This window comes from Rattus norvegicus, chromosome 17, assembly GCF_036323735.1.
Source record: "Rattus norvegicus strain BN/NHsdMcwi chromosome 17, GRCr8, whole genome shotgun sequence".
Classification (NCBI taxonomy): Eukaryota; Metazoa; Chordata; class Mammalia; order Rodentia; family Muridae; genus Rattus; species Rattus norvegicus.
In genome coordinates this window covers 12316995-12325719 of record NC_086035.1, presented here as the reverse complement: position 1 = coordinate 12325719, position 8725 = coordinate 12316995, and the positions used below count along the sequence as shown (strand labels likewise).

At 46.9% G+C, this 8725-nt stretch overlaps 1 long non-coding RNA gene across 1 annotated transcript; it reads right to left on the bottom strand.

Moving 5' to 3' along the window:
* Positions 1–295: 295 nt before the first annotated feature.
* Positions 296–8232, bottom strand: LOC134482814 (uncharacterized). The gene is made up of 3 exons (XR_010059385.1): positions 7957–8232; positions 3404–3543; positions 296–1322 (listed from the first exon to the last, which is right to left on the bottom strand). It is a non-coding gene; the product is annotated as an uncharacterized LOC134482814 (long non-coding RNA).
* Positions 8233–8725: the final 493 nt, after the last annotated feature.

Here is an 8725-nt window from a genome sequence, read left to right as displayed (position 1 = left end):
CTCATGCATACATACATGCATACTTACATACACACACATCTATACATACACACATGTGGAATACACACTCATGCAAACATACATGCATACACCATAATATACACACCCATGCATAAACACACATGTACATGCATTTCTATACATATGTATGTGCATATGTACATGCATACACTTGTACACATATACATGCATATGTGCATACACACATATATATGTATGTATATACATATACATATGTGTGTGTGTATATATATGTGCACACATACTTCAAATAAGGAATTTACAGCCAGTGGGTGAGCAGAATAAGGCCTGTATTCTAGTGTGCAGTCATGTGGGAAACGCTGGTGTCCTGAGCACCAGGAATCCAAGCAGAAACTAGAGAAGAAAATCAGTTGAGCCTCTGTCTTACCATTTCTCTATGTGGCTGTCAGGTCTTGGTCCAGTCACCTACACGTCCTATCCTGCTGGGCATCTGGGAATAGTGCAGTTGGACGTTTCATAAACCCTGAGATACTGTAATGAGACACTGACCACAACACTGAGGGATTGTGTAGGAAATCCATCAGCCTAACAATCCCTTCCAACTCCGGGATTCGGAAACAAGACACAGTACAGAGTGTCTCTACACACAGGCAGCGTTATCAGTGTTAGGATACAGAGTCCTAGTACTGGGCATGATGGTGCACATCTTTAATCCTTGTACTCAGGAGGCAGAGGCAGGAAGATCTCTGTGAGTTCCAGGCCAGCCAGAGCTACATACAAGCAAACAGAAAGACTCCAAATCTACAGAGCGTATGTGACTTCCAAATGATGGAGCCTGTCCATGCAAACACTGCTGATACTAACAGGATTTACCACATAAAATAATGAACTCTCACACTTCTGGAACTGGACGTGGAATGTTAAAAGACCTTTGTTGCTGTGCTCAGTGGCACATGTCTTTAAGTCCACTCAGGAAGGCGGTGGGGGCGGGGGCGGGGGCAAATAGACCTCTGTGATTCTGAGGCTACCCTGGTCTATGTAGTGTGTTCCAGGCCAGCCAAAGCAACATAGTCTCAAAACAAGACAACAAAACAGGCCCCTTGCTGTAATTTTTTTTTTCAAACCTTATTTTTAATGACGGTTTTAAAGAACATGCAGGAAGTGGACCTGTTTATTACGGTTCCTCAGAGAACCCCCATCTGTGTGGTCTGGAAATCGGCAGTTCAGTTCACAGTTAGCAGGCGGCAGCTCGATCCACTCGCAAACACTCCACGGATACACCAGCAGTTCAGTTCAATAGACTCGGGACAGCAAACACGAATCAGCAGTGGTGACACGGCCTAGCAGAGACAGCCAGGCCTCAGTTTCACCTCAAGTCAGCAGGAGGGACCAAGAGGAACACCAGAAGATCTCAGCTGTGCCTCTCTCAGGGAAGTGAAGATCAATGAAGCAAGACCCACAATCATTGCACAGCTAGCTGTACCGGCAAGCCAAGCTCTGTCCCTGTCACTCTGTGGAGTCCTATTTATACCCTCCAAACATCACGCGTCCTCCACAGGTCTTGCCTCAGCACGTGCATCCAATCAGCCCCAGTCCTCTGAGTCCCGACAAATGGAGCTCAACTACACAATGTGAGGTGGATCAATACATGCGTGTCGTTAGCAAAGATTCCTTCATCACGTGTCCTTTCACGTGCTTGCTTTCGCAGAACATCCTCTCCTGTGTCTGCTTCGTTCCTTCACGAGTCTGCCTTAGCCTTTCACCTATGTTCACTTCAGGAAAACACTCCTTCACGTGTTTGCTCGAGCAAAACACCATCCAACACAACGGACTCTCCAAAGACCCCTCCAGTTTCCTCTTCACCTCGCTGATCACAGTCTGCACCAATGGCCCCGCAGGGGATCAGTAGGCTCACAAGCCTCACTTCCTGTGCCCAAATCACCTCACTCTTATGTCTTTGACCCCTTCGCACCCTACAGCCATGGAGGATTGGAATGTTCTAGAAACCCTAGCCAGGATGTATAGCCAGCCAATGCCTTGATCTCCTTCTCTCTGAAGAAATGAATTCCTCCTCCTGGCTGCTATGACAACAGCATGGTCCCACGTATGTGAAACTGTCGGAATTTTAACCGCCCTTTGTCAAGAGATTCTTCTAATATTGAGCAGGGTCACTAAATTTTACAAGTTAAAAAAAAAAAAGCTGTTCCCCTCCTATTCAGATCTATAATGTTTACATGTGGGGGAGGGGAGGACATGTGCATTTAAATGTACATAAAACTTAGTGGTGAAAGTGCATGAGGCCCTATGCAAAGTTTCACGGGCTCAGAACGGCCACTCTAGCCATATGGAGGTTCCCTGAGACGGGCAGTGGGCTTGGGCATGGGCGTGGACAAGGATCTGAGTGGCTACCTTAATATAGCGTGCAGGGTTTCTACTTGAGAGTGGTCTTGCACTATAAGAAGAGAATTTCCAAGTCCTGGTGGCTGTCTGAAAAGGCTTGGCAAACATCACCCTCTGAGCCCCTTTCTGATATACTCCATTCACCACAGAGCAAACTGAGGTCCCATCAGGTAGCAGCACCAGGATTTAAACATGGTTCTCCTTAGTTCCCAAACCCGGGCTCTTCCTGTCGCCTTGCCAACCAAGGTCAGCTCCAACAGAGGCTGGGGAGGGCCTTAGAGGAAGTAATGTCCTGTATTAGCCACCTTTCTGCTACTTTCAAAGACACCAGAGCGAATCAGCTTGGTGACAGAAAAACTTATTTGGGCTGATGGCTCTAAAGGCCTGAAGCCATGGTCACTTGAGCCTACCGCTGTGGTGGCATGGTGGGGAAGCACACTGTAGGAAAAGCAGGTGGTGGAAGCTATTTACTTCATGAGAAAGAAGCTGTGGTGGCCAGGGTGCAGGTTGGCAAGGGCTCTGATGTTTCCTTAAGGACATTTCTCCAATGGTATAACTTTAATTTAAAAAAAAAAATAACCTATTTGTGAGGGAGTGAGTGTGTGTGTGCAGGCATACATTTTGTGGCACACATGGAGGTCAGAGGACAACTTTGTAGGGTCTTCTACGTGGCTCTTAAGGATGACCAGGTCACCAGGCTTGAGTGTCAGGCTGACCCAATCTCACAGGCCCCTGTCTTGACTTCTGAGTTCCTCCCACTGTATCCCCCACCCGGCCCTGCTATTAAAACTTCCTTGGAGCCCCTCAAGCTGAGGACCAAACATCTCAGGGATGTGAACCTTTAGGGGAAAGCAAAGTACCCCAGATACAAAGCTCTTCAGTCTTGAGGGAGCTCACCTAGAAAACTTGGCAAGGGGGAACTATAACACAGTATAGACACTGCTACAAAAGACACAGATGTGTATGTACACACACGTACACACACACACACACACACACACACACACACAGACACACTCACCCCACTTGGAGCTGAAGCCAGGCTGGTGTCAGTGGAGAAACATCACCGTGACAGTTGTAAGATGCTGGGAGGGTTTTAATCACACTGATGCGTATCTGTTGGAAGCGTTCCCAGAGACTCTCGCACCCATCAGCATTCTGCTGCCAAATTAATCAACAGATTGTTATCAAGACACAAATCTGCTTGCAAAGATTTTTTTTTTTTGGTGAGGTTTAATTCCACAAAGAGAAACATCGCTGCTTGTTAATGTAAAAGAAAGACATAAATACTAAGAGAAATCACATGCTTGGCAGTTCCCAGAGCCATCAGGAAAGATTAGGAGTCTAGATGACAGGAGAACTCTGGAATTCTACGGAGGACTAGCAGGCTTCTCTTCCTCATCTGCCAAGCACAGCATGGGGCTTACGCAGCCCAGGGTGTTCTCAATGGGTCCATCCCACTGCCTCAGGGACCAGTCCTTCTGAGTGTCAGTGCATTTGTGTACTCACGTGTGTATGTGTGCGTGTGCATGTGCGTGTATTTGTGCATCTGTATACACTCGCATGTGCATGCGTGTGTGTGCATGTGCATGCGTGTGTGTGCATGTGTGTGTATGTGGGTGTGTGTGTACAAGTAGTATGCATGTACATGTGTGTGTGAATGTGTGTGTGTGTAAATATGTATGTGAGTGTGTGTGTGTGTGTAAGTGTGTGTATGTGAGTGAGTGTGTGTACAGGCAGGTAAGCCATAGGTCAGACTCCACCGTAGATGATCTAGGCTGCTGACCAGTGAGCCCTGGGATCTTCCTGTCTGCTTCCTCAGAGTTGGTATGACAAACACATTCCACTAGACTGGGCTTTTCCACATAGGTTCCGGGGCTCAGACTCAAGATCTTATGCTTGCAAAGCAAGTGCTTTACAAACTGGAAAGAAGGTGGGGATTTCAGGCAGCTTTAGGTCCTGGGGAAACTTTCGGTCTATGGTTATCTCCCGTCCACGTCTTCCTGTCCCCATCCCAGGACGCATTAACAGTGGTTACATGGTCCAGATCCTCCAATAGGACAGCTTTCCTTCCAAGGGCGTCGTGTGTGTGACCTCCCCACCCCCACCCCACCAGTGTCAAGGCCTCCCTAGCTGTACTGTCTCTTGCTGCTCCCCTGCTTCCCGACTGTGCTGTCACTGCCACAGCATGACGTTTCCTTGCTTTGGAAGCATCGGTGGGGGCTGCTCCACAGGTGGGCTTTGGTGCTGACGCAGCAGCCCCCTCCCAGCTCACTCTCTCCCCTGCATTCCCCTAACTTCTCTTCTGCCGTTCCAGTGAACTCTCTTTCCTTTCAAGTTACTCTTATTCTTTTGTCTTCTCAATAGTATTTCTACAGATTCTTTGAGAGTTTCGTACAGTGTGTTTCAGTTACGTCCACTCATCCTCCAACTCCTCCCATCTCCACCAACTCCCCACCCACCCAACTTTGAGATCCCCTCCCCAGCCACTGGTTAAGAGTGATTACTGGCTGCTCTTCCAGAAGTCCTAAGTTCAATTCCCAGCACCCAGATGGTGGCTTATGACCATTCATAAAAGGGATCTAATGCCCTCTGGTGGCATGCACGTGTATATGCAGACAAAGCACTTATACATATGTGAATATATAAATATATAATATATAGCATATATTATATATATTTAGAAAAAGCAGAGTCTCCTTCTTCCAGCAGCAACCAAATGCCAATGCTTCCTCAGTTTCTTCTTGTCCGCTCCATGCTGGGATTTTGTCTGGGATTGCACAGGTCTTGTCAATGCTGCTGTGATTACTGATGGCCTTGTTGTATCAGGAAAACACAGACCATCAAAGTGCAGAGACGAGAAGACTGTAGGGTTCTCAGTCCTAAACGGGACATGCATGTGACACCCCCAAGTGAGGCTCAGAGAGCTTCCCAGAAGAGAAGGCAGAAAGATTGTAGGGTCAGAGGGAGAGGATGGCGTCCAATTATTTTCAATGGGAGACTTTGAAGTCCCAAGGCTGTGGAGGAGGAGAAACCGAATGTGTGTACACTGTGTATTCGCATGTTTCCATAACTATCAGCATATATGATGGAAGCTTGAATAGCATCCGTCCTTGAACGCAGGCTTCATGTTGACTGCCCCCTCTGGACTGTTATTTATACTATGACTAGTTTTGCCTCACTGACCTTTGGTCTGTGTGGTATTCTCATGCACGGCTACATCATGCTGTGTGTAACCACATCACTACCGAGGGAAAGAGATGGAAATGGTTCTAACTCTGGACCCCAGACACAATGCTGCAGACTCCTCCCTTGACTTGTTGGTCCTCACTCGACCTAGTGATCCAACAAGATGAATTTCCCAAGCTTGAATGGATCCGAAGGCCACCAGATTTCGACTTTCTGGCTATTACCCAGTTGATAGTCAAAGAGCGACCTTGCCCACGCCTTTGCTGCAAGTAAAGGGTATCTGGCACAGTCTTGAACACAAGTGTTTGAAATCCCCTTTGGAATTTTCTAGAACACCTTCCTCTAAGGTTCACAGATTATTTATACAGAATAAAAGATTGCCTTTATGTATTGTCCCCATCCTGATTTTCTCCCTTGTGCATTTCCTTGGACCAGTTTTGATTTCATGTTCTTAGAAGGAACACTTTTGTGTACTGCCATGTGTGCTATGTTCCAAATATAGGCCACAAATTTGTCACGGGCAGGTCGTGCATTTTTGATGGACCGTGGGACAGAGCCAGCATTGCTAAGTGTCCACTCCACTGACCCTTCCTCTCCTTAGGCATCTGATTTCACAGCCTGCTCAGAGAGACCCCTTCTACCTGGTCTGAACGTAGCCTATTCCTTCTAGTGGCAATCACTGGGCTTTTAATCCCTCCGTCCCTCAGAAGTTTGTGTGTAGCCCTGAAAACCCAAGTTATTTTGCTTTGGACCAACAATCTTCTTCTTTTTTTTTTTTTCCCGGAGCTGGGGACCGAACCCAGGGCCTTGAAGCTTGCTAGGCAAGCGCTCTACCACTGAGCTAAATCCCCAACCCCCCAACAATCTTCTTAATAAAAAAAAAAGTCTGTATTTTTCTATCCTAACCCCAAAAAACCCATTATCGTATGTTATTCCATACCTGTATTACTGTAATTACTGTAACTTTCTATTGTGGTATTTTTAAAGCTTTTGAATGTACAGGGATCCTGACATTTTCAGAGAGAGTGAAGAAAGGTCCCCAGCAATTTCCCAGCTTTTCCTGATGGTTTTGCATCCCAGGACAACATGAGAATAAGGAACTTGACATGGAACAGCGTGTGTGTCACTTTATAATGGGAGCATTTTGTAGTTACCACCGTGGCTCAGAAAATAAAAGCATTCCCTCATCGTACAAACCTCCCTTACGCCGCTCTTAGAGCCACACCGACACATGCATTCTTCAGCCCTGACAGCCACTAATCTCTTTTCCATCTCGGTAATTTTGTTATTTCAAGGTTGGAACACAGATGAGATCACACGATGTGTGTTCTTTTGACATTATCTGTGGCCTGTACAATGCCCAGGCATCGAACGCCAGAGACATTCTTGTTTCGTGCACAAGGAGAGCATCATACTAGCGCCCTAACCCATCCTCCCCGGAGGAGCGCTGTGGGCTGCTAAATTAAGTTTTCCACAGTTGTTTACAGGATCTTGCATGAATTCCAGATTCCACTGATTAGGGTGAGATAAAGGTTCAGGGAGGGGTGTTGGGTTGTAGATGTGTGGCACCTGGTGTGCGTTTTGACTCAGTGGCGGTCGCATGAGCCCATCATAGGCTCCAGGCGAGCACTCTGCTCCTTAACAATTCCCAACACTATGGGAGTTATTCCCAGTTTTGAGAAGCCACTAAACTACTTTGTATCCAGGGTCTGTTTCATCTCACTGCCATGCCCACAAGGCAAGGGCTCTTCTGCCCCTGCAGCAGCATTTAGGGATACAACCCGTATTCAAATTTAATGTGAGCTTGTCTCATAAATATGTGTCTAACATTCGTTTTTTTTTCTTAGTAGGCTAACAATACTGAAATCCTCTTGCTTTCCATCTTCATTTTTCTCTTCTTTCCTCCTGCCCATATTCTAATATTTCTTTCAACACCGTTGGCTTTTGAATATAATTATTCCAGATGTGGCTTGTGAGTACTTAATACCGGCCTTTCCTTTCATGCGCCCAGCAGAGCCCTTTCAGAATAAAAGCTTTAATATTTTATCACACTTTAAATGTACTTAACGTATCTTTTGTGTGTGAGGGTCAGGGAGGGTGCTGGCCATACTGCACATGTGGAGGTCAGAGGGCAATTTGTGGAAGTCTGTTCTCCACCCTGTGAGTCTCTGGGATGGAACTCAGATCGCCAGGCTTGGTGGCAAACACCCTGACCTGTTGAGCCCTTTTGCTGGCTCCAGAATTTTCATTTTCGTTGTAACATCTCTCATCTTTTCCCTTCCTGTACCATATCTTGTGTGGGCCCCAAAGAGTACCCTCCGTATTCTTTCTTACTTGTAAAAACTTCACGTTTCATTTAAAATACGGCGTATTAGGACGACTTACAGGCTGTGGTCCAGCTAATCCAACAATGGCTGCCTGTGAACAGACGGAACATCCAAGAATCCGGTAGTTGTTTGGTCCATGAAGCTGGATATCGTAGCGGGTCTTCAGTATAATCTGGAATCCCAAAGGACCAGGCTCTAATGCCAACGAGGGAATGGACTTGCTAACAAAGCAAGCGCAAGCAGGCAAAGAGCAAAGGCTTCCTCCTTCCGTGAACTTATATAGGCTTCCAGCAGAGGGCGTGCCTTCCTTCCTGCCTCACGATTCAGATTAGAAACACACCTTCCTCCTTCAAAGTAAAAGTCCCCACAGGTGTGTCCCCCTATCTCCACCCCCACCCCACCCCACCCCCCCGCATTGGGATTTTTAGTTAATTCCAGATGTAGTCAGCTTGAGAAACAATAATAGCCGTCACATGTTGGGTCTATTCTGAGTGGGTTTCGGTTTGAGGCACGAGGTTTAGGTTCGAAAGCCTACCTACCCTTGCTCTAACCACAATGGCGACTGTATAAGAAATCAGCCAGCCACCTGAGATACTGCTCAATTAGTAGAGCGCTCATCCAGTGAGCAGGAGACCCCGGGCTTCAGACTCAGCACAGCACCCAGTCAGGCACGGTGCTGAGCATCTGTAACCCCCAGCATTAAGGAGGTAGAAGCGGGAAGATCAAAAGTTAGGGGAAAAAAATCAGTTGTTCATGCCTGGGAAACTACGGGACAATGTTTGCTCCACAGATCCCAAGTCTCCCCCCTGAGCAATTGCACGGGGTTG